At 35.3% G+C, this 27,324-nt stretch overlaps 1 long non-coding RNA gene across 1 annotated transcript in view; it reads left to right on the forward strand.

Annotated features, from left to right (window-relative positions):
• The first annotated feature begins 2,456 nt into the window (after positions 1-2,456).
• The window catches only part of LOC106033940 (uncharacterized), a 287,150-nt gene continuing 262,282 nt past the window's right edge, over positions 2,457-27,324 (forward strand). Inside the window, exon 1 of the long non-coding RNA XR_010831755.1 lies at positions 2,457-3,629. This is a non-coding gene — a long non-coding RNA (uncharacterized lncRNA). The remainder of the gene's footprint in view (positions 3,630-27,324) is intronic.

Raw genomic sequence — 27,324 nt, forward strand, 5'->3', positions numbered from 1 at the left:
TATTTGCTTTAAGTGGCCTGAAGTAATTCATAGGTTTTATGTTGCCCTGCTCTGGATCCAGTATTTATCTTAATTCTAACAATACTTGGAAGCCTTAGCATCAGAGGTGCTATCCCAGTGTTACTGTGCTTGCCCTGGCAAATGGACTGAGAAGCTGTCTGCATAAAAATCATGTTGCACAAAGACCGCACTAGCATGAAAGACAAAGCGACCAAATGCACAATGTGCTATGTTTTGCACTATTAACATTGATACTATATTAGAAGAAATGTGAAAATTGAACAGATTTTTACAACATTAATAGACAGTAACAATGCTGTTTTAAAATTTGCATTGCTGCAAAAGGTTTTCAAAAGTGGTTACTAGGGGCTTAATTTTGATCCCAATAAAGCAGATGTTTCTGAATTGCAGTTTGCCCAGTGTAGGAGGTTAGGAAAGCCTGCCTTAAAAATTATCTTTAAATTGTTCAAGTCATAGAGTAGCAGTTAAGCTGTCCTTGAGCAGTGGCCTTCACCAGATGTTTCACAAGAACTGACGGAGTTTTACAATAGGGAGGTTCAGGATAAGCAATTTCCATTTTTCTGTCTGATTTTCCCAAGGAGTCATATTCCTTCCAAAAAGTTTGCTTTTACTCATGGAAGTTTTGGATATCCCTGAGAGAAGTATTGGTAGCACCACCATTTCTGTGTCTATGTCGGCAGGCAAGATGAGAACCTGTGTGTCATGGCCTCGCTACTGTAAACCTCACCACTGTACATGCAGAAGTGTATTTGTACTGTATGAGAAATACATTGTATGAAAAATACCTTTTTGAGGTTGGTTTTTGACTTTGCCAAAAACGGGCAGAATGAGGGATATTGCTTCATATTTGTGCCAGACAAAACCATCAAGAATATTTCCATGACTGCTACATGCATGAGACTTTTGGCAATTTCCTACCAGCACTTAGGGGATGGGACAACTAAGAGAATTCCCAGATCTTATGCTTTATGAACTAACTTACTGAACTGTTGAGGAGGTACTTTTTTAATGTTTGTGTGACTCTTACTTCTCCCTACTTGTATTTATACTTCTGAGAGTCTGAGGAATCAGAAAAAAAGCAGTGCAGGGAGAACTTCAACCCCTTTTCAAAGATTCGCAAAACTCAGTTATTATGTGGGTTATTCTAACTGAATCACAACATAGAATCTTTTGAAATTTGCTTATCTGTCAAAAATATGTTATTCCATTTAAACTATGAAAAGACTAAGTAGATTCCATAATTTAGTATTTTGGCTTCTGACAGCTCTTCTTTTTCTTCTACTCTTTACATTTTGGGCCTTCCCCCACCCCCACCCCCCCATCCCCCTTGATGCTCTCTTCTGATGACACTTACAGGTGGCAAAAGAAGTAATTTGTGAAGGGAGTTAGGAGGAGAGTTTCTTACAGTAATAACTTTGCAATTCCTTCATGTTTTTTTACATCACATAAATAATCTTTATCACTTCAGGAAACTAATCTGAATATTAGATATTGGGCCTCTTGGATATGAGCCCCTTCTGAATATGAATACAAACTGTAAAAAGTCATGTTGAATCTTTTTCTATGTGATGCATCAGAAGTTCAGAAAAAGTTCTTTTTATTTTTACCTTCAAGAATTGTGATTAGCTAGAAACTATGCTTTCAGAACCTGCAAACAGTCCATTTATTTGCCAGCATCAGAATGAGACTCAGAGTTCCAGTGAAAACATCTTTTTGTCTGCTAATGTAATGGGTGCTTATTTTCTGCATCTTCATGTTACTTGGAAAAGCATCAGGGTTTCATTGTAAATCCATTATGTCTCCCATGGTCAGAAATTATAAATGACAACTAGTCCCAAGGTAAAGAAAAGAAAGTATTATTTTGTAGAGTAAAAAGGGGTTAAATCACTTTTTATCATGACTGTCCTCTTGGTTATGACATATTCAATGTATTATTTAGTTTAAGTGCATGATTAAGATAGAACTGGGGTACTTCTGGGGAGCATTTTCACAGACGTTATACTTACAGTACCTCATTCTGTGGTACAGAAGAAAGAAAAATGACATGTCCCTTTGTGAACCTATCCTTTTAAAATTAGGTTATAGATTATATAGTGGTGTGAGATCCTCTATGAATTTCTGGGTCAGAGGTACTTTGTTTTCTTTCTTTTATACAGCAAAACCCTTGTATCTTTATTAAAAATTTATTTGCTGTCAATAATTAAATGCTTATTATTTGATCTTTAATGGGGTCATGATTCCCATATTCCCATATTAATGAAATAATGCAAAAGTAAAAAATGCCTTTCAGTTGGAAAAATTACTTATTATTCTTTCTTTGTTCTGAGTAAAATAGTTTATCTTAAATTAAAAATTAAAAAATGAATATTCTTTAATCTTGGAATTAAATTAGTGCTAATTAGTTCTATTTTCTCTACAATATTCAAATGCTATAGTCTTAGTCATTTCTTCAGAGTATTAATAGTGCCCTTTGGCTGTAATCAAGATTATCTTCAATTAAAAGCAATACAGTTAACTCAGTTACATTAACAGTTATTGTTCTCAAATCACAGGGTTAAGAATACAAATCCTGTGTATTTTCAGCATGGCTACATTGCTAGGGTGTGTGGTGCACGGATGTGTTATTTACACATTGAATCTAAAATGCAGTAACTTACCATGTGCTTCACTGATGAAATCCATTCGTATGTAAAATAAGTCTTTTAAGTGGTAACATACACAAAACTGAAAAATGGTGCATTAAGCTAAAACATTTTTTGGATTTGGTCAGTGTCTGAGCAGTGTTCCCCCCTTCCCAGCATACCCTTCATCCTGCACCTTTTACTGCAAACTCTGTGAAATATGGGGCATTTTTGATGAGTGAGTTCTGCTTGATCTTCACAGCCGTTATTCTCCTTTGTGAAGAATTAAAGAGCACTTGCCAGTCTGCAATAATTCATCTTATTTTATTAATTCTTTTTTTTTAGTTCAGAAAATTTGTTACATAGAGTAATAGAGGACTTCAGCTGAAAACAGAAATATTTCATTCAAATTTCTTAGTGTATCCAATATGAATAAATGTTAGTCCCATAGAAACAGAAGAAAAAGGTTTTCATGCATGTTCACAGAACAGCTATTTCTGGCTTCAAAAGCTAAGCAGAGAACATGGGAAAATTCCTTTCACATGGCTATGTTTACAAACAAAAAGTATAAACATCGTAAGCAAACAGAACTGATGAGGGGAGCCTTGTTTGCTTGTTAGCAGATTACCACTCCAATAGCAAAACTAGTGTGATTCTGTCTCAGTAAAAATTAATAACAGTTGGTGACTTAAAAAAAAAATAAAATAAAATAAAATAAAAAATGTAAGAGTTGCAAAAATATTCTTATATTTCTATAAACACCTGTCAATATCACTTCTATAATGTATTCCTGCTAGAACAGAAAGAACAGTGGGCTCTAACACTTGATAATTTCCATCAGTTTTGATGAAATTTTTATACATCAGAAGCTTTTCTAAATTATAATCTCTTTATTATATATTTTTCTTATATTTAGATTCACCCATTACTGATCTGCAGACAGCAGTGGTGATTTTTCTGTGTTGCCACCCTTCAGAAGCTAATGAGGTAAATAGTATAACTGGACAGGGTCTGTTAGAAAACAAACTGTATTCAAAATCTGTTAGCGAACTTAATTTCAACAGGTTTCTAAGATTTTAAAATCTGTTTTCTCAAAGCATAAATGCAAGCAAAGGTTTTCTTTTAAATAACATTTCTGTTCTCTCAAGCAAATACCCTTTTTGAGTCTCAGAATGCTGGCACAGCCATCTTAGTTTGACACTGAGGCAATAAATCAAAAGGGATGGACAAAAATATGAAACCATACCCTTCAGAAAGAGCATTGTGTCTGTACATGCAAAAATAATTGCTTTCTTGGAATGTGACAAAAGAAAATTGAATATAAAATATGGTGTTAACAGACAACAAATCTAATTTTTAGAGGTTTCTATTTCTACCTCAGTCAAGAGGATTTCCTGAGGAATCATGTGTCTTTGGTACAATATATTAGAAAGACGTAGTTGAGTTTAATGCTTCCTTTCTTGGAAGAAATGTAACATTTGCTAAACTTTCCCAGGATGTTACACTGTTTCTCTCAGAATGTGACTTTAAAAAAAAAATGAAGAAAAAAAACATAAAGCCCCAAAAAGAAAGGCACAATTACTTGTTAGATTGTCTTGTGATTTAAATGAGGCCAGGTAATTTTCTGGAAAACTGCTGCAATATTTTGTGACTTACATGACTAATTATCCTCTTAGGTCAAACCGGGAATATGGGACTGCTCTTTAGTCCCAAGCATGCCCCCTGACAAAACATACAAAACTTGATTCCACATTGTATCTGTCTGTTCTAGCAAGTTATCTCTTTTCATAGCTTCATTGCTGCTAGAGGCCTCAGTTTACTGTTAAAGGTTACAAGAGCCTTATACATACTTGCATTTGATTTTCAGACTGGGCTGCCAGTCATCATTTCATCATTCATGTAATTGCAATTTTATTACTGACTGTAACCCTTGAGCAGAAGTTAGTCCAGAATTTCAAAGTCTCATATTTTCTATCTGGCTTTACCTGTGGGTGATATGATCTCTTCTGTCTCTCCTATATCTCTCCTAGCAGGAGAGTTCGACCTCCAGTTCTGTTGCTGGGTTTAGCCCCCCTGCAGAAAGTATTGGGAAGGATATGTAAACAGAGGCTGTAAGTAAGGATACATGCAGGCTTGGGGTGCGGAGTGCCTCTTTCAGTATTGTTTGTATTTCACCGTTAGGTGAGCTGGTATTGGAGTATGCTGGGCTATACGCTGGTCACAGTCATAGAGAATTTGTCACAGTGCAGCTAAAACTGGGATGTGTTTTGTTATGTATTTTGCTAATTACTCCAGGCTTATTTTTTTTTTTTCAGCAAGACCTATGTTTATACATATTTATGTATGAAAGTGTGAAGAACAGATATACAAAATTCCTCAGGACAGCAGTGATGTGTCCTCAAGCACACCTGGTGTACAGGTGTACTCCCAGGCATCTCATTAAACCTCAGATAATTCACCTTTGCAATACATAAATGGGAATACAGTGTCTCTTAGTACAATCTCTTTTTACGTGTTAGCTTATTGTGTAGAAGAAAGAATTAGTTTGTCATCTTTCTTCAATTTACAGTTGGTGAGGAAAAATGGCCTTTACTATCTCAGTTGATTTCAATAGGCATTGGGTCTACCTGTTAGAAAAAAAAATAAATTAAAAAATCCAAGATTTTGATTAGAATGAATTTTGATTGGAATGTTTGAAATCTGATTTTTTTTTTCAACATTTTCTTTTTAATAGCTTTCCATAAAATCAGCTGCTCAGATACACATTTTATTTCTGAGTACTTTATTTCCCAAATATTTTCTTTATTTGCCAGAGGGAAGCACATTAATATGAACATAACTGTCAGCCTGAAAGCCGTGACACTGGAAAAATATTCAGACTGACTAGCTGATCTGAGTTGCTATATTAAAAAAAAAAAAAAAAATAAAATAAAAAAGAAAAAGAAAAAAGAAAAAGAAAGAAAAAAGAGAGAGAGAGGGAGAAGAAGCAACCCAGCCAAATGAAGTCTTTTTTTTTTTCCAAATCACATTGTGGCAAGAATGAGGGAAAAAATGTTTTGTGTTTTTTTTTTTTTTTCCTCACAAATCTACAAGAGCTGAAAATATGAAATTCAAAGTTCATTCTCTACACAGAAATGAGGAAAAGAATGAAAGAACTCCATCAACCCCAGAGCTCTACTTTCACTTATAGAGCTGTACATTAACTCCTCTGATGTTATTATATTATGAAATTCACAGTGAATTAAGGCAAAGCCAGCTCATCATTGATTTTTCAGTCTAACTTGAAATCAGAAAAGAATTAGAAATACTTATATACATGTAGAGAAGGTCAGTCACTTTGGTACCTCACTAAGAACCACCCTGAAAACCTGGTCCTGTCACCAAGCACGGACTCTTTTGACTCTGCCCAGCCGACGAGGAGATTCACCTTGAAATCAGGCTTTGGGAAAGGCAGTGTAGAAATCTCAATGCGATATTGTAGCATTTTCCATTTTTACTGTAAGTGAAGGATCTCCCCTTAACAAGTAATATTTTTTGATGTTTCAGGGTGTAGTTTAAGAGAGAGTGAAACAATCATTTCCCAGGTAGTGTTAGTGATGTGCAAGAAATTGTCTCAAAAGGTTTCAGGAATTTGATTGACGAAATGAAACATGGTCCTGACGTCAATTTACTGAGATTACTTTTTAATGAATATGACTTCAAAAGCATATGCAAAATTAAGATCAGTCACAAAAATTGCATTTGGATATTGCATTTAAAGAATGATAATACATAATGTATTGGAAATTAACTTTTATAACCTACAGAAAATGATTCTTGTTGCTGGCTCTCCCAATTTGTGACAACTTTGGCAGTAGAAATATTAATTACAAGCAAAGGAAACCTGAATTATAATTTTTTTATTAATATCACCTGTGTGCCAGATAACACCCTCTTAAAATATTAATGTGCATGATTAGGGACTGCTTCTACAGTCAAATCCTGCTTATCTCTCACATGAAACTTCTCTCTGAAGTTAAAGAATGTGTGTGTCTTTCAAATAAGGATTTGGCCCGAATTTTCCCCTGTGCTCTTTTTCATAATTTTCATGCTCATAATTTTTCTTTAGAGAAACTGTATTCCTAGTGAAGACAATAAAAACGTTCACAGTAACTTTAATGACAAAGTGATAAATTCCTTTGACAAAAACACATATGGCATCATTAAGGATATATTAATTTATACAATATTTACCTGATTTGAGTGTTTTGATCAAAGATGGTCGAATTTAAGATTTAAGAAAAAAGCTGAAAGAATTGGATTTATTTTCTCCTGGTGAAAAGAAGAGGAACCTTGACTGTGGCCTTTCCATGCCTAACAGCTGTTATCAGGAATGTGCTGAATTGCTCTTCATATCTGTCAGGTGAGGGACAAGAGGAAATCAGCTTAGTTTGTAGAGAAAGGATGTGGCCATATGGGGAAAAGTAAATATATAAATCTCACTGTGAAGCTAAGTAAGCAGGTAAACACCACTCTCCCTAAAGGAAGGACTATAACTTTAAAGAACTGGTAGCTTTTCCTGGGAAATGTTTATTTAAGGACAGATGACTCTACCTCTGGGTCATGGTATTAGACACAATGATCTACTGAGGTCCTTATCATCCATGTAATTGTCTGACTTAATGATTGCAAGAACTTATCAGTAAAAGGCTAAGGAAAAAAAGTGTTCTTGTTCTGTGATTATAAGGGAGAAATGCATTACCGTCTTTCTCTTTTGCTTCCTTCTCCCTTATTTCAAAGGTGACGATATCAGTTTCCCAGCTTTCTTTTTATGAAGACTTATACTTTAAAGAACTATCACAGAATATATTTGACTTTTTGATACTTGATGACTGACAGTGCTCAAGATGTTTCCTTCCTGCTGTATACATGGTTGCACTCTGATAGATGTCTCAGTCTCATCTAACCACCTTCAATTTAATTGTATTTAAAAGGAAGAAAGGCAGAAAATGCTTCATGAGAGAAGGCATACTAGCTGCATATAGCTTAAATCTTCTTGATGAGGGGTAGGAGTAATAGCTAGAGGTACGGTAGCTTCAAGGAAAGGCTGGGTTCTTGCAACCTGTTTTTCTCCACAATAAGAATGAAGTGAAGCTTTTCCTACCCGATTATTAGCTGAGAACTAGAGGCTCTTATTAGCCTAATCATCTTTCCACAAAGAAAGAATGGCAGAATGTTGGAAACGCTCTCTGGACCAGATCTTATTCTTCTCCTCCACAGTATGCAAAAGGTTTGGTTCTAAACATACACTGTTTTTCCCCAGAGATTTGATAAGTATCACTTGCAATTTATCATGTTACTTTAATAACATATTTGATGCGACTAATGATGCTGTAAGAATAATTATATAATTTAATTGTGATTCTCTTTAGATTGTCTCCTTTTTGCAATAAGCTGAAGCATACCCACATGTGAAGAGATGCTCTGTGTAGCTTGATAAAAACGGTTTTATCTAAGCACATTTGAGAGCTCTGTATTTGCTATAGCCAAGTTGAATAAAAGTGAAAAATCTAATTTTATATGTAAAAGGAGAATATTTTCCAAAGGAAAATAAGGGAGGGGGTGGGTGAGCGAACTACCTTACCATAAAGCTACTCATGCATTATTAATCTAATTTCCTATGAAGTTTGAACAAAAAGCATGTTGAGACATTACTCTCTGTTTCCGTGTTAGACTGTGTTCATAATGCTCTCTCCCATTTTATGTAACATATTCTTCAGCCTAAATAAGATACACTTGAATCCTCAGGATTTCCATGCCTTCAAAGTGCTCTGTTTCATTTCTAAATATAGATTTTGAAGCACAAGAAGCTTTAAGTTTGGTACTTCAAAGGCTGTTCACCTTTTTAGGTAACCCCTAAGTTGGCTTTAGTATTTGTTTATTACATGCAATTCTTCACAAGAAGCACCAGCCTGTTTTACAATTAAAGGCTTTGAGCATATTTACTGTAGCTACATAAAATATTTCTGCCTGAGTATTACATGAGTTCTGTTTCTGTGTTAAGCAAGGAGTTTACCTGATACCTAGTATCTACACGAGTCCTTTTCTAAAGGTAATTATTATGGTAACTCAATGTTCAACACTTCTATTCTCCTCACTAACCACAGGCAAGAAGGAGACAGCACCTGCAGGCTGTCCCAGGGTGCTTACTGAGAACAAGCTATAGTGCTGGAACCCAAGACTCAGGAGTCAAACATTGCAATACTTCCATTCCTGGATAATCAAGGCTCTTTCTGGTCTCAGTTTTTGATTTCAGGTATGACATATGTCTGGGCCTGTTTGGAAGCTTTTCTCAACTGTACATGAGCTTTAATTTCTGGCACCGAGTAGCAGAACGTACTTACAGACATGCTTAGGAGCAGCTTTAGTTCCCTTGGATTCAATCATAGCCAAAAAAAAAAAAAAATGGTATGAGAAAGCCTTTTTTATATTTGTTAAGAATTACTATACATAGTATGACAGTATCCAGTTCCTCTTTTTGGTAAATTTTCATTTTTGTTGTTGTCGAATTTGGTTTTCATTGCCTGTTCACAAGAAATCTATCTGAAGAAATACTGAAGTATGGTAAGATAACCATGCTTTCAATTCCTTTGCATAAGAAAATTACTGAACACAAAGCATACCAGATAAAATATAGTTTTGGTATAGGTAACTTTTGAGAGTACTGTGCTCTTTTTTCTAAGAGACCTACCTAAGTAATATATGTCTGATTTCTAACCTAAAATTAAATAAGCATCACTTCAAACACAGCTCCTAAGAACCTGCATATCTTCTGTATTGTCACAGTAATTGTTTTATCATCTCACTTCATACTATCTTAACTATAAGACAGAAATTAATTTTTGAAACTGCATTAACTAGTGAGATGTGTGGGCTAAAATATATGTAGCTAGAAATTTTGGAGATATTTTGCTTGTCTCTTTCTTTTGGAAATGCTTTGAATTTTTTGGGCTTCCTCTCCAGTTAGATGTATGAAGACTGTCACATGAGATAGGGAGGACATGAAAGCTGTTCTTCAAGCTTAGTGAATAAACTTGAACTTCACTAGAGTTTAATCTCAACAAAGTTTGTGACAGATTAAGTAAAAATTATCTATTTGCTATTGCACGAATAGTATTTTTGTCTCATAATTCATGTATATTTTGTGTTTATTGAATATGACCAAAACTATCTTCTCTTAAGTTAGTAAATTTATCTCCTGTCATTTCTCTCAGATAGGACTCAGGCTTTCCAGGAAATTTCACTTTTCATGTTTTTATTGTTGTTTGAAATTGTGATTCAACTGGCGTTAGCAGCGAAGTCTCAGTTTTGAGTATACAACAGGTTTCAATGACATTTCAGGTTTGGTGCATATGCCCAATAAAACTACCCTTCTTCCCCCACAGAAAAGCTAAGGAAGTGATTCAGCATTTCCAGATAGGAATATTTTGGCATGCTTTTTTTTTTACTACTAATAATTTTTATTTTTAAATATAGAAAACTGCAATGCAGTACTTTGATGGTTTTGATACAAGTACAAAAACCTTCATAAAATATTCCAACCAAAAATTAAACAAACAAACAAACAAAAAGCTTATTTGTAGGAATTATCCAATTTATTTTTTTTATCTTAAGAAAACTAACAAATTCATAGAAAATTTTCAGGAAAACATTCAAGAATTCTTCTTCACTGTTTTTTTTTTTTTTTTTTTTTTTTTTTTAGTGGGATACTGACAACTTCTAACCACTGAGAATTAGTCTGATTCCTTGTATTTAATATTCTGTAGTCTGAGGATTATCCAGCTGTGAATGGGCCTGTTCATTCACAGTGTTCCTCTCTGCATGGAAGGAAGGTAGTGAGATGATTCCCTAGTACTTTCCCTCAGGTTTACAATTACATTGTACAGAAGCCATGTAGGAAGCAAGTTTCAATATGTCCTTCATCTTTCTAAATATTTCTGGTTGTTCTGATATAGGTGATCCTGTACTCCTCAGGATTGTATTCTCTTGTGAGCACTACTTTCCCTTCCTGATTCTCCATGTGTTTAATACTTTGCTTTTTGCCAAAGCATATGACTCTTGTCCCACTACTAGATTTTAATGTGTACCTTTGAATCTCAAAAATGCAATAGATTTTTAGCACTAACAAATTAGTGATTACAATTCAAAACCCTTTTTTTCTTTATCATTTTCGTATGATTTTCTGACATCAGTTTGTTCACTGGATTCACCAGTCTGTTCGTTACATAATTTTTAATTAAGTAGCAAACAAGTCTAGCTTTAAACTTTATCTCATCTTCATTGCTAGGACTGGTATTCTCTTTTTTTGTTTGTTTGGTTGGTTGGTTGTTTTTTTTGTGTGTGTCTGTGTGCGTGTGTGTTGTTTTTTGTTTGGTTGGTTGGTTGGTTGTTTTTCCCTAACTAATTTTACCAAATGCATCTTTCCACAAAGCATTCCTCCTCATTTCCTTTGCTCTAACATGCAACAAAACTCAATCTTTCAACTTGGAATTCTTCCAGAAGCAGATGATATTGGTCTTCTGTATCATATGATTCTTGCTCACGTTATTGGTCATATTTCTCCTGTGAAGAGTCTTTTGATTAATTCTTCTCATTAGTCAACTTGGTAAACAAATTACTGCAGGAAGCTTAAAAGCTTGGGTTGAAAGCCAGAACAGAAGTAAAAGATATCTTGTTTGTAAGTCACTATTTTCCCTTGAAAATATCATCTCCTCTTCTATCAGGTTGTCATTTGAGGCTGCTAGAAGTTTTTATTACTCTGGGTTAATTGCCTCTGGCACAATAATCTCGGATTTCTCTTGAGAATCACTGATAGCATACTCTTTCCTTCTGAAATAAAATTATTCTCCTGTCATGAGAGGTGTGACAACTTTTTAACATTTCTTTAAAAAAATAACATCAGTAACATCAGGATCCATATTCCATATTCTGCCTTCTAATTCTGTTTTTTCACCTCTCCTTAGGGCATTGTTTTTCTGTTACTAGGTAAATCTTCTCCAGTTTGACATGCCAGTTGAAACTGTGCCATACATTAGTATTAGTCTGATAAATATAACTAGTGTGTACGTGAACATTGCAGTGCAAAAACACATTGGACTTTTTCTAATTCATCCATTCACACAGTTCAGATTTAGATTACCTTTCTGAATACAGACATATTCAAGAATACCTTTTTGTTGTATGTCTGTGTCTTCTAGCATCTTTCTCATAATGGATTAATTCACTAAAATCCTCTGGGAAGTAGGGACTGTTGAAAATTAATTGTCTTCTGTAAATGCTTGGAAATCTTTCCACATAGTTAATGTATTTTAAACAAATCATGGTAATATGACAGGTAAGAATAAAGTGATATAACAGTGTAACTATTTTTGTTTCTGGAAATACCTTTCCCAAGAGGAACACTCCAGAAAGTGATATTTTTGTCAGTCAGTGACTCTTGCATCAGCTGTGATGTAATTCTGGAACTTCCATTTCTGTGCTTGTCCATGGAGGGGAAGCATGAGAACACCGCTGTCCTGGGGCTGGCAGCAATAAGAGTGATAGTGGTAAGCGTGATTGACTGTGGCTTCTGCAAGAGCCCCATGTTCAAAATTCCAGAGCATGGGGAGGGCAGAATAGAGTTGTCACTGACATTCTCACCATATTTGCAATTAGCAAACATGCTTCATATACGTTTCAATGATTTGGGAATGGAAAAATGTATTCTGCCTTTGAACAGAAGCCACTGAAGATTTTCTGAAAAAATGCCTGATTGGAAATTGACAAATTAGGACATTCTGAATTTTTCTGAAGAGATTTTCAGATGTTGGGCAGATGTTATTGTTTGCTGACCTAGGACTTTGTAGAATGACATAAAATAATTTGATGTTCTAACAAAACATTGATTACACACACTAAATAGCCCTGGTAAAGTATTTCCCTCATGGCTTGCATTTCCAGGGTTATAGTTAAACGAGCACCCCATGTCATCAAACATACAGAAGGTGCCTTTGCCACTCTGAGGGGATGATCCCAGCATTTAAATAATGATTTACTGCTGCTTTTATTAGAACAATTATTGGTTATTTCAGACTTGAAATGGGCAGATTAAGCTCTGTGAACCTCACAGCTGAAACCTCACAACACTGGCAATTTTCAGTGATTAAAGTAATTTACTTTATCTATAAAATGTAAAGATATTTCATAATAGCCATACAGCAAGTACAGGGAGGTGTAGTTTTCCTGGAGATAATCAGACCTCTGGGGATAAAGGGTCCTGGCTGCACCTCATGCATTGCAAGACCCAGAGGGCTTTATTATCTGATGATTACCACACCCCCGTTTCCATGTCTTTTTGCTTAATTAATCACAGTAACATTATTGCCCAACTTCAGACAACAGAAATAATGAGAGAGGCTTTAAAAGATTCAAAGACTAGAGGAAAAACAAGAGATCCCATAGGAAAGTACCCATAGTGAAACTGAGGTTTACAAATCACCGAGATCTATTAAAAATGATGCTTACATTTTGTAAAGTGCCCTCTTTAATATAAATATAATTATGTTTTAAATATCGTAAATGTGTATATACAATATAAAACATATACTTGTTTTGATCAGAGGAGATGAGGTTATATTTCTAGGACAAAAAACCTCTAAAATACAGCAGCCATACCATGGAATGATTATATCCACTTGCTTTATTTATTTATTTTTTTGCTTTTATTTTTTCCACTTTATTTGGAAGCCTTGCCATATCCAAATGTCTTGTCACTTATTTAGTCCAAGTACAGTTCCATGCACATTCTTCTTTCTTTTCTGCTTTTCTAAATCCCATCAACTGATCCAGTTTATGGGGACAAATCTAGAGTAAAGTCTTCGGGTGCTATATCTCAGAACTCAGTTCTTCAGAAATCAGCACAAGCACGTACAATTAAACTTCTATATTCTAATCTCTGTTATTACTGTATCCTCCCCTGCCACTTGACAGTTGGTCTTAACATACCTCAGTATACTTGCCTGTAAAATAGGTATCTGATTTTTAGAAAGCTGCCTGAAACGTAATTAGTTTTCACGTAGATACACTTCCTTACGCTTAACAATGCTAACTTAAACCGGGGATAGAAGTCTTTTATTGTAAATCCAGTCCTATCAGAAAAGCTATTGCCACAAGCTGCATATCACTCATCTCCTCCTGATTTTGCTTTTAATGAACTCACTGCTTTTCTTAGAATTCATAAAATATTTGTAATATTTTGGGTGAAATGGGGCCAACCTTTCAAAAACCACAAGCTACTCATTTTGAAGTCATAAAAATGCAAGTCAAGGACTTAAGATTTTCCTGAGCTTTGAGATTTGTGGATTCTTTTCTATTAGTCAAAATGTACCAGAACTGCACAGCACAGCCACAATAGCTGTATGCTTTCTGAACTGAAAGCTGGTACGGGTGGAATATTATGTTTCCAAGCCTGTTTCAAAACTTCAGTCCTCAATGTTGAGGCATAGGTAATCTAAACTGGAAGGTGAGATGAAATTTCAAATGGTGCTGTCACATTTTCACTCAAACATAAGCATGTTCTGGTGCATGTGTGTCAGTGGTCAGCTCAGGGGGATGCCTTTGACTTTGAGTAAGCATGTGTTTACCTGCCTCATTTAGACAGGCAGCTAACTGTGTTCAACTAAGATTTAAATTTGAGGTGGTCAGGAGAAGGTGAGGTTGTATCTGAAAACCATTCTTTCACACCACTAATTTTAAGTGGAGGCAGAGCCTTCTGTTTTGTAATTTACCACAATGATACCAACTGCTTTCATCTTTCAGAGCTGCTACAGCTGACCTGTAATCCCATCTCCGGAAGAACGCATACAAGGAGATTAGAAAATCTTTGTGTGTGCAAGGCAATATCCCGTTCTTTAAAGCACACCTCTCACACAGCGTACTTAAAACTACTGACAGATGTGTTTGAATTGTGCCCACTAATTTATCATCTTTAAGAGAAATAAAATCCATATTTTGTTAGGGCAGTTGCCAATAGTTGCACATATTGGGGCTAGGCTTCCTCTCTTTGCACATAGTCTCGTAATTTAAAACTCTGTTTTTTGGTGTCAGGGATATAAACAATACGAGCAAATGATAAATAAAATAGTAGGTATTTGTTACCCAATTCAAGTGGAGACAATCAGCTTGAGTCTACCCTGCTCATTATTTGATAAACAGTGAGGAGAATATCCATCCACATGAAAGATTTCATGGTGTTCTTGGCTCTGAAACCTGGTCTATGACATGATAGCATGATAACATTTGCCCAGGATAATGTATTTGTGACTGTATTAGGTTCTTTAATTAAAAAAGCAAGTTTTTGTTAGTTATATTGTCATGCTGGAGAGCAACGTAAAGCAGGTAAGCCAAAATGAATACCTTTCCATGAAAAAGCATAGGTGGTCCATCAGATCCTCTAACATCTACTTACCCATAAATGTCTCAAATCAAGATTTTGATGGATACATAGGATGAATGATCAATGAAAGAATGAACACCTGTTCAAACTAATAACATCTAAGCTTGAAGAGAAAAGGAAAAAAAAAATCTAAATTGTGCATAAATAACATTCTCAAAAATTCCTGTGCATATAGTAGAGAGTATGAAAAGGTTTGTGAGCTGCTCACAGTAGGCAACTAATAGATTTCAGTAAATAGTAATAGTTCGGTCTGTTGGAATATGACAAAACAAACAACAAAAAGAAGGAAAAAAAAATCCTGGTATAAATCCTGTTCCCTTTCTGAGATTTTCAGTGCTAAGTTGTAGTGAAGATAGTATCTGAAAAAGATCTGGGGTCTTAGGGGAGCATCTACAGTGTTTTCTGTTTTCAGACAGCAAAATTATTGATCTAGCACCGTCAGCCAATATAATGGTCTGATACTGCTCTAATGTATTTGAATAATTCCATATATATATATATATTTTTTTTCCCCCCAAAGTGGTTGTTGAGATGATGTTGAAAATATTAGCCATTTCTGAAACTCCATCTGTATGTTCTCAAATGTTGTCTTTCTTAGCTCCAAACTGCCGTATATAACATACACACTGAAAACCACAGCTGAACATGTCCCACAGCTAAAGGTCCTACAGTCTCTCCCAGTGCCTAGACATTGCTTTTGGAATTTATTCCTGAAAGGAAGAAGATTCACCCTGACAGTGGCTACATGTGGAAGTAGATCCAAGTTGTTTTTGTGAACCTAGGTTTTGCAGCAAACAAAACAGGGTGGGCCAGAAGACAGGAAACTGATAGGCCACTGTGCTGCCTACCCACCTCTGTCTGTAATTCACAGTGTTGTGTCAGAGGGTAATAGACTGAATTAATGTAGGGGGCAGGACATGGGTTCAGAAGTAGAAAATCAGTGGAATTTGTGGGAACAATAGTAAGAAAATATTTTTTTCCCATAAATTTACAGATGTGGAGCCTTTGTGAATGAAACTCTTTTAGAAATGTTATCCAGATATAAACTATACTTAGAACTCAAGAGCCCTGACCCCTCTCCACCACTTTTTTTTTTTTTTTTTCCTGAGTGTAACTGACAGATCTACATGGCCACTTTCAATTTGATAATTCAAAACCCAGTATCAGAAACAGAGATGGGAAATGTGTAGCAATTCCTACTATCACTGTTGCCACATCCTTTTACGAAAGAAGAGAGAACCATGAAAGATATGCTAATGGTCCATAATTATACTTTTAGATGGTTACTTAAATACCTGTCTTTTTCACACTACAGGCACAAAGTTGGTGACTAGCGGGATATATACCTCAGATATGCTAATAAAAACAAATGTCTGTGGTTTCTGGCAAAATAAAAGCTCCAGTAGTTTGTTATATGTACTATATACACCTCTTAGGCACTGTCACAGTGCCTACTGAGACAATCTGGGATAAAGTTCCTACAGTATAAAGATTAAGGCTATTTTGTATTCTTTGATTTTTATTTTAATGCACCCTGCATTTAAGTTACTGTATTACTGATGTTAACTGGTATATTAATAGATATGTCTCAGCTACTTATGCATATAATATGAAATCCAAGTAAAATACCAAACAGGGTGTGTAATTCTGTAACTCAGTATTATATAGTATCTTTTCTATAGTAGAATTTTCCATGGGAGTCAATAGGATTTGTGAAGTATTTAACTTAAGAACTGACTTAAAACATATCTTTACAGAATCTCCCTGATTAAAGGTGATGGTTGATGAGCGTCTAAAATTCTCTCTTCTTTTAATTTCAGATTTTACCACATAAATTCAAAGTGACTCGTGCCCTTTACACATCCCTATTACTTTTAACAACATTACTAGGAAAAAAATTCAACTCCATGTATATTAATGGTGATAGAACCTGACCCTTTGTAAATGGGAAATGGATTTTCACAAAGATTCACAGACAGTGCAGATGTGAGGATTTCTGTCTTTTTACTAGCTGGTTTTGTTGAAATAGGAATGCCTAAAAGTGCTTAAGAAAACCGTCCCTCTGACTTCTGGCTATTCTCTTACCAATGTATAAGGTACTTGAGAAAAGTAGTGGATTACTGAATTCAGGGTTGGAGAGTAGGTCTGAGCCTATGCTCTCCTTGCACTCTCCAGGCACCTGAAAAGTTCAAGAGCTTTCAGTTTTGATATAACTTGTAATTGACCTTCCAGTATAATCCAACTTGCTGCTAGCACCACATTCCTATATATATTTTGTCTTTAGATATATTCTTATTCTTCTGAAAGTACTTTATTACGTATTTTCTTCCTAATCAGAGACTCATTTAGCATATTTCATCTGTGTGTCTCAAATCTCCACCTTCCTCAAATTAATCACAGATCAGATTAATTGTACTTGGTAACCTGACACTCTTTATCTTAATTATCTTGTAATTAAACTTGGTGATCTGAGAGAAGGTTTACCACCAGGTTTTAAACCTTTCATGTACAGTGCAGAATAATTCAGTCATCAAGGATATCGTTACACTTTTAAGCATTTTAATAATATTTTTCTCCGTCTATTCAACTATTAGTTGAATATTATGTCCTTTATATCTGAGGCCTGATGACCTTGCAGAAGAAATAAAATGGATGGGGGCAGGGGGAAAAACTACTTTTCTGCTGCCCCAATATGTGGCTGATTTATTGTACTATTGGAATATAAGTAATTAGCACTATTTGGCTCTATGCTGACTACTATTTACTTGAATTTTCATATACATATTTTTAATAATTAAAAGAAGAGATCAATGTGTGCCAAATAATTATTGAGGACTGGTTAATTTGGAAGATTCCCCATCGTTGTTTTTAAGTGTTGGTGACAGCTGTTTGGTAGTGAACTGAAGGGGGAGTCTGGCTTAGATTCTGATACATTGCATGGAGTACCTTTCCTGTTCTCTGAAGGGACCTACATATAACTCTTTTTATTTTTCTCCTCTTCATTCATGTTGGAAAGCAATGAAAATATCTAAAGGGGGTCAGTTTATGCTGTAGGAATAGGTTCTTCCTCTGGAGCTCAGAAGAGAGAAAGAGAGAGGTTGCTCCACCAGCCAGGAGAGACTTTCTGCCCACCACCAACTTGTACTTCATTTTGTAAAAGAAAGGGAAGGGAAAGGGTTTTCTAGAGGACAAATGTGTTTGGGTACTTCTGAGCAGAAAATTTAACAAATATCTTCTTCTTTATCTTCATCTAATCATTGGGAACTGCTCATATGAGTTTAAGTTTTGTTAAAACCACAGAAAAAAACTGTGGTTTTTGCTCTGCTCTTTTGTTTTGGCTGCAGCCCACTTTAGTGGCCCTTCTCATATCACACAAGAATCAAGGAATACAGTTTCTTTAGCAAGAACAAAAGAGTTCATGTGACAGACAGATATGCTAGTTACTGTAGTGATGAAATCTGAGCATAAATCCTCGGAACCACAATGTAGGTATTTCCTCTCTGGCACGTCTGTTTTGGGGGATGCTAAAACTTCTCTAACTCTTGAGGTTTCTGAACAGATAGCTAGATCTGTAAAGGTGTTTTTGAGGTAAAGTTACAATACCCTTAGGCACGTCCTAAGTGCTAACAGCACTAAAAAAAATAAAAAGGAATCCACAAAGCTCTGGATAGTCTAAAAGTGCGTTAGGGAAGGCAATTTGGCAGGTAGGGCATTCTTTGGCAAAAGCATAGAATGCTGAACTGCAATAGTTAGATAGGTCTCTGTGGGCCATCAGGAACACATAAAGACTGCCAACATCTCTTATAGATCTTTTCACAGATCCTATTACAATTCACAGTAAAGTGATCCTCTACCTGTCTTTCCTGAGGGGTCCAATTAAGGTAAGGATTTATTCAAGACGCGTACTGACCTGGGGCTTGCACAGTGCAAATCTGAGAAGAACATGATGGTTCTTCCCTTTTATCTCAAGAGCACTCCCTGTGCAAGAGTTTGCGCTAGCAGATAATCTAAAAAAGGATTCTCTAGTTGGCTTTCTTCCACTCACTGCTTTATAACTTGTTATACTTCTCATAATTTTAGAGAGAGGGAAATGAACTTATTTCTTTTATCTCCCTATGGCCATCCAGACAATTCTCAAAATCTAAAAAGGTGTTTGAACCAGGATACTTTGTATTTCAGATGAATATTCCAAACTCTGGTATATCAGGAAGATGTACCTTTTGTATCTCCTAAGGATAGTTTATCCCATTTCCCTTTCTAGATGCTGATGAGCCCACTTTTATGGTGTGGATTTCATTAGATGTCAAAGACCCTAAAACTAACTGTACTTGAGCTTGTTTTTACCTACAAGTAGCCTTGTATATATGTACATATGTGTGTGTATATATACACACATTTCATATTTGCCTTAAATATGTCCTTTGGTTCTTATACATTGCTTATTTATGATTGTTCCATAATTTTCTTGTGGATCTGTGAAGCTTTGTGGGGAATGACAGAGTTAATAAACTGTGAGAAATATGTGGAAACTGTAATCCCAACTGTAGGTCCTCTATTTATGGATTTGAATAAGACTGTTTACTTTGCAGTTCTGCCTAAATCAGACTCTTGCCATTGTTGTCTATAAATGTTCCACATCTCTTTTCAGTCATTTATAAGGAGACATTCGTGTGTAAGGTGATATATGTGCATTGGATTACTGCTAGATCATGCTTAATTGTCGATTGGATAATTGAACTCTAGAAAGCCAACAGAATATCCCTGACAGAGCTACAGAAGCACAAGAATGATTTACTGTACACAGCCCCTCAGCTTGTAGGATACATAAAGTAGCAGTGCTGTGACTGTGTATCTAAGCACAGGTGGAGTTAGGTGTTCATATCAGAGCTGATAGCGCAATTTCCTGAGCTAAGCAAAAATAAGGTATAGAACTCTGGTCATTCAATTGTGGGAGCACAGACCCAGAGTCTGTCCTCAATTAGGTATTTTCAAGACTTCAAAAGCATTAGGGGCTGTATATTACATAGGTGGATGCTTGGTAGTAATGCAACATCATTTTATTTTATTAATAATTGAGTAGTAATGGATGAGTGAGTAACATTATAGCATAAACATATACAGAGCATACCAGGAGAGATGGATAAACACAACAGAATTGTTGTGATAAAAGGAATTTATTTCTCTCAATGAATATTCAGCTAAAATGTAGAGTTTGCAGTTTTGGTTTATTTCTGTTAGTTAAATGCAGATTTATTTAGCTCTTCTTGTAATGCCTTAGTATTCGTATTCTTATTTTTACATTGCTGGATTTGAAGAATGAAGAGGGAACTTTGCAATTTGCAATTAATGACATTTGGTTTTATTAAAACTAAGTAGAAAGCCATATCAGTAAAGAATATATATTCAGATTATGAAGAAAATCATTTGTCAAAATCGTTGCCCATAAGTAGGCTGTGCTTGGAGGTTTTATTGGCCATGTTATCTTGGTTGCTTAGGAAAAGACATATGATCTGCTCAAGGTAAATAGCTTGAAAGCATTTCCAGCTGAAACTGAATCTGTTTATGTGTAGGTGTAGTTGGGGCCTGCCTTGGGCTTTCTGGGCTCGATGGAGAGCCTCAGGCACTGTCTTACATAGCACAATGTTACTGAAACAACTTATTAGTTGCTACTGCAAGAACATTAGGGTAAACATATACTAGTGAGGTGACTGTAATAAGCTAGCTACCTGTGCTATGAATTTATTAAATACCAAGTTGTTCAACTGGATTGAAAGACTTGAGCATTCTTATTCATTTTTTATTCCTGGAAATAAAAATTCAGGGAAAATAAGGAATTGCAGAATTTCGTAGAATTATTAAAGCTGATTAAACACCAAGTGAGTGATCATGGCAGAAGATGAGTATTGGAATGAACTTTATACATACATGTGGACATCTATGAATCAAGGGAAACCTGTTCGGGCATGGAGGGATGTCATCATGCAGCTGCAGAGGTTGTCAGACATAAGCTTTCAGTGACTCCATTCTACACTGGAGTTTTAGGTCACAATAAACTTCCTTACTTTGCTCTGTAAATATGACTTGACACCACCATGATACTATGAATTGTTAATAAAAGTCCATGTCTGTTTTGTTAACAGGTGGTATACCAAAAAGAAATTACCATGAAATCCCTATTTTGGGTACATTTCCAGTTGTAATTCAAGCAAACAAATTAAAAAGATGTAGCTTCTTTCCTACGTCTGGTTTTATGTTTTAATAATAACACGGAATTAAAAAAAAATAAATCTTTCATAACCAAAGTTCATCTTTAAACTTTATCCTCTTGCTAATACTTAAATGCACATATATATAAATCTTCAAAGCCTATGAAAAAAAAAAAGGCCAACACACACACAAAAAAATTATCTTCTCTGTATTCTGTGGCTATCAATATGTCAAGGCAATAACCTGAAAGAGCCTGTAGAAAATCTTTGTACCAATTATATTCTTCTTCAGTCTGATTTTTCTTCTTGTTTTAAAAGATTAAATAACACATACACTACGTATCTACTCTGGCATGATAAGTGATATCAGAGAAAGACAATTCATAAGAATAGCTATAATAAATAAGAACAAATAAAGTTTTTTGGAGTGTTATAGAAGGATGACTCTCTTCACATAGATGTGTGGACTCAAGAAATTTGGTGGGGATGTCAAGATTATTCAACCACCTAAAAGGCTCCCTGGAAGCCCTATAAAGACTCATAGTAAGTGTAAAAGTAGTAAACACTGCTAATAGAATATGTGGATGGAAATGCAGAAAAGTCAAGAGTTTTACAAAAGAAAAACAATTTTAGATAGCCCCATAAAAGCTACATGAAAAAGAAAAGACAATGGAAATAGGCAAAATGAAATGTTTGGATGCTCTATTCTGAATCTCACTTCATTCTTCACGTCCCTTATAAAAGCTGTCCTTTATCATGATGTCAAAAATAACATTTAAAAATAATTAGATTAAACAGTTGCTTGGACCAGTGCTTCTCATATTCACTTATTTACTTCCTAGAACACCATTCCTATACCGGTCTCTATTTTAAGCTCTCAGGGGAATCTTCCTCTCTGATGGCAGGAATGAACTATGTGCAGTAAGAATCCTTTTCTAAACCAATAGTTTCTGAGCACTAACATTGACAAATCAGATGCTAATAGAGTATAAGGGCTTATTGAAAGTTATTAAAAATGTTTTTTTCTGCAACAAGTTTTTGCAGCTCTAAGTTTTGTAATTTAAGAATTCAAACCAAGCTAAAATTCTATATGCTTGGTCTTGTACATGGAAATATATTCCTGGAATTAAAGTTTACATAAACTATGCAAAACACTTCTCACATATTGTTACTTTTGAAGGTCTAACCTAAGGCTTCAAAGATGAGATTGATACTACAAAGGAAACTGATCTACATATGCAAGTCCACTCTTAAAGTACTAAATGGCTCAAAAAAATGCATCCTTTTACTTACAGGTCTTTAAGTAGGTAAACTAAATGAATTGAAGAGTAACAGTTTCATCATAGTCCAAATAAGTTTTTAGGTATTAATTTTCTTATATTTAAATAAAATCTATTAATAGACCTTTCAGATGCCTTTGAAGAGACCAAAACAATTAGTTTGTGAATTTAAACCAGAAATAAATTAGCTCTGCAGCTAATTTACTGAAAGAGAGAGACTTATCTATTATTTCTTTTTAACAAACTTTGGCCACACTCAGTCTGGAGAGCTCCATACAAAAGATATACAGGACTGGAAAGAAATAACTGATTAAATTTTAACCAGCTGCTGGGCAGATAGTTTGCCTGAGGCACTTTTGTCAGTTTCAAAGGGTCCTTTTATTAATTTTGCATTTTGTATTTTGTTAGTGGAAAGAGCTAACCCTGTTGGGACTGCCAAAAGCTATAGGCAGCGAATCTTACAGCAGCAAAGAGGAAGCTGTAGAGCATGCCAAGTAGATTTAGCACACTGAGCACTCTAAATTACATTTGTTTTATCAGTCCTAAAAATATATTAACTTCAGGTATAAGTTCTTTGAATAAAGCCTTAAAGCTAGTACATCCAGTTCCTTCTCTGTTTATATAAGGCTTTCACTTTGTCTATAAAAATAAACTGCTGTAGTCTTTGCCAAATATCTGCCCGTGTGATTTAAATCTTTTCTTCTTATGATTGTTGGCACATCCTTTGTTGGTCTCTTTTCTTACAAACATTTGATCTTATTTTCTTACTGAAAAAAGTACTCAAGTATTATCTAGATCCTCCATGCTTTCCATTACGTTCGCATATGGCTTTTATAGTCAAAAATACTGATGTCTAAGTGGAACTGACATTTGAATAAAAATGCTCCTCTTTCATTTGAATGGCACCCAACATCCATATCAGCATGTGGAAAAATGCTGCATGTAGCATACTGCTCAGACAATTTGTGAGCAGAAGTTAGAACTCAGGGGTTAAATGGAAAACACAAACCTCTCTTGTGATGCTGGGAATTTCACAAGTTCCATTCATACAGCTTCAAACAGCATTAAACACAAAGGAAAAAAAGTATACCCTCAGGCTAGAATTTGCAGAAGACTTACCTGCAGTAGAATGAAGCTAAAATTAAACCCAAAGACAAAGAATTTGGCCTTACATGTAGAAAATTGAATGGCAAAGTGCATATTTTTAGAATGTGTATCCTACTCCTTTTTTTTTGTTTGTTTCATTGCATTTTTAAGATAGCTTTTTTTTTTTTTCCCAGCAAAATTTTTTTATCCTGAATCAATATAATGGAGTTACTACTGCATTATTTAATCTCTTCAACAACTACTCGGTGTGCAGTTCCGTGTTGGCTAACCTCATTGGTATCATTTATACATAAAGGAAAATGTCCTTGCTGTCACTAAGTTAACAGTAAACCTGATAATTGCAAAATTGACTTCATGTGGGAAAATTGAGCTCAAAGTAATACCAAAAAAAAAAAAATAAAAATCAGTTCTATGTCTTTTTTTCTCCTAATGTTTATTCAGCTTTTGTGTAGTATTTCAATAAAATTCTGTTTTATACTATGGATTACCTCCTAGGTATATGTACCATATACAAGTGCAAAAAATAATACTAAATAAATCAGGGATTTTTAAAATTGTGCCAGTTCCTCAGACTGTAGTCAAATGAAATTCTATTCAGGAAAGTACCAAATAAGAAAAAAAAGAGATTTTATGCTTGGACAACAGAGACTGCTTACTCAACTCAACCACACTGTGTGGAAACGTTGAAATTAATTCTCTCCCATGATTTAGTATGAAGGTCCAGCTATGGTTTGGCAATCATATAAATAAATGCTTAGCTTATGAGATATAGTATTTCTGTGAAGTTCTGGACTCATATTTTATGGAAGCAGGGGCAGATAACTGAGTGTTTATGTTGTGTACATAATATGGGTTGATGCTAGAGTCTGCAGTAGCTGGAACCATCAAAGTGAGCTTGGACTCTGGAAGGTGTGCAGAGCACCCTACTCCTCCTCCTCCATAGTAGCTTGCATCTCTGTTATGTAGATACAGCTGGCTCTCCTGTAAAATTAGGTGGCAGAGGGCTACGAGGTGTACAAACTTGCTCTGTAATCAGGATCGATTCTTTCTTTGCCATTGCCATAATTCAGTGCTGCAACAGAATTTTATCAATGATATAATCTGAAAACAGAAGTTGGTTCTTTCTTTCATAGCGGCGTATGCTTTGTATTTCTTACAACAAGTGACAGTTGCTGATAAGAAGAGCTAATTCTGTAGTCCTGGTAGAGCATTGAGAAAGCCAAGTAATACAGTATGTTGGCTTTTGATTCAGGAGAGATTTGTATACTGTGTTTAACTTTAAATTTCAGCTAAGTAATGCATACTTCTCGTAGGTTCAGTATCATAATTTCTGTCACAACCCAATGGACCCTTTCAGTCCCACTGAGGTTGCACCATTTAAAATCATGAGGGATCATTCCCAATTTGTAGCTGAGCAAGTAAGCCAGTAGCATTCCATAGTGTGGCAATGTTGGAAAGGAAGTTGACTTTTCATTTTTCCTGTCCTTCCTCTTCATGGACTGTAGAGAAGTAATTGCTTGATATAAGCACAGAATTTGCCTTTCCAGTAAGTGAAATGATTTATTTGTATGTTGATAATATCTTTGAGGGAAGCATTATATTTGGAGGAATGTTGACATTATGGCTGTAAATAGAGGTCTGCAGACTTTCAGTGATGTACTAGACTGTTTTCTCTCTACACTATGTTCTTTACTAATGGATGTCAAAGCAGGGTCAAAGTAATGTCATTTCATCACAACTAGCCAGTTTCATAAACTCAGAGCCGGTATTACTGAAAGTGATTAGTGAGTTTGAACCTCTCATTTTCTATGTTCTTATCTTAATGTACATGAAGCTGATGTATGACATGCCCTGTGGCACCAACAGGACATATATTCAAACATTCTCATAAGACTGATGGTACCGGTCAACCATCCTTCCTACCTCTCTGAAAGTATCTGAAAGGATTCTGGACCTAATAGAAAACATTTTCCACTCTGCATTTGTTTTGAACTGCCCGTATTATTTCCCATTGTCTATCATAGCTTTCACTGAATTTGACACTTATATGGAGAATCTAAGTTAATATGTATAAAGAAATCCCTTGCAAACACAAATCAATAGGAGGAAGGACAGCAGATTTTAAATATGAAGATAGAGATTAATATGAAACTCAGCCGTTTGTGGGCCTTGTATTTCTTGCCTATGAAACTCCTGTAAGTTTGCCTGCCCTTCAAAGTACAAATTGTGTGTGGAGTTCAAGGTTGTCTCATTTTGTTTTCATGGAATGATGAGATGCATTGTCTTACTGCTGTGAAGTCAGATCTTAGCATGATTCATTCCATTTACTTCTATATTGGGTTATTAGTGAGGGTTTTTCCTCCTTTAAGTTTCCTTTCATGTGCAGTGACATGCAGGTACACAAGCATTCAAGACTCCTAATGTTTTACTGTAATGTCCCATTTAAATTAGGTAAAATCACTCTAATGATTAGGGGAAGGGAACACAAAAGCAGCATGAGCCTATCTGAAATGAATTCTTCAAGTTTCAGTGAATACATCATGAAAAGTTGTTATTAGTATTTTATCTGACTTTACATGCGGAATGACATGGTTCACTGATATTTTATCACAGAAGAAATGTATGCCTCCTATTGTGCTTCAAGAATAAGCAGGCAGTTGGTTGTGCATACTCCTTTCACCCTACTGTTGAATATGAATATGGTGTTCAAGATGCTTTCACTGCATCGATATGATGCTGAAAAGAAACAAACAAACAAACAAAACAAAAACAAAAACACAAAAAACCAGTTTTATATGTCTTTGCTTACATCCTCTTACATAGCCTTAGCTGACCTAAAGGGACACCAAAGTTTTAAGGTGAGACAGAAGCTAAGATCTAACTAAATTAACATTATTTCCCTCGGGGTGCCCAATGTGGAGCATTATGCAACAACTGTACCCATATGTACAGTTGTTATGAGTACCCATGGTATTCATAATTTCCTTCAGCAGAACACTGTGATCATTTCACCATGGTTTTTCAGTTGCTCCTGATAAAGGTCCTGACTACACTGCTTTATGCCAAAGATCCTCTTTGCTGTCACACAATAGGTACTAGGCATCTAAAAGACTAACAGAGTACAGCATGATTTTTTAGTGCTAAAGTTATATTCTGCACGATTTGGCAGGTTGTAATATCCATATATTTAATGCTGATGATTTAATCTAAATAATGTGAAATTGAAAGCTTGAGGTTAAACTTTTAGAAAAGAAATAATTACCTTGCACACACACTAGTCAAATCACTCCCTCCCTAATCCTGAGTACTGGATTTACTTTGAACTAGGGATGGAGAACTCATTATAGGAAATTTCAAACCAGCTAGCAATTTGTGGGTTCGAAAGTATCTCTAAAGTAGCCTGATGAACCAGATCATCAGAAGATAAGAGGTATGTGAGAGACATTGATTTCTCTATGGTAGGCTGCAGAACATAAGGAATATTCACAGCTCTCTGCCTTAGAAGGTAGAAAGGCTCAATCCGATAATTTTGATAAACATTCATGGGAAGATGGTAGCTGAACATCTTTTTGACCTCTACTTTTTAATCTCTATGCCATAAAGTAAGTTTCAGGTGT

This window comes from Anser cygnoides, chromosome 5 (assembly GCF_040182565.1).
Source record: "Anser cygnoides isolate HZ-2024a breed goose chromosome 5, Taihu_goose_T2T_genome, whole genome shotgun sequence".
Taxonomy (NCBI): domain Eukaryota; kingdom Metazoa; phylum Chordata; class Aves; order Anseriformes; family Anatidae; genus Anser; species Anser cygnoides.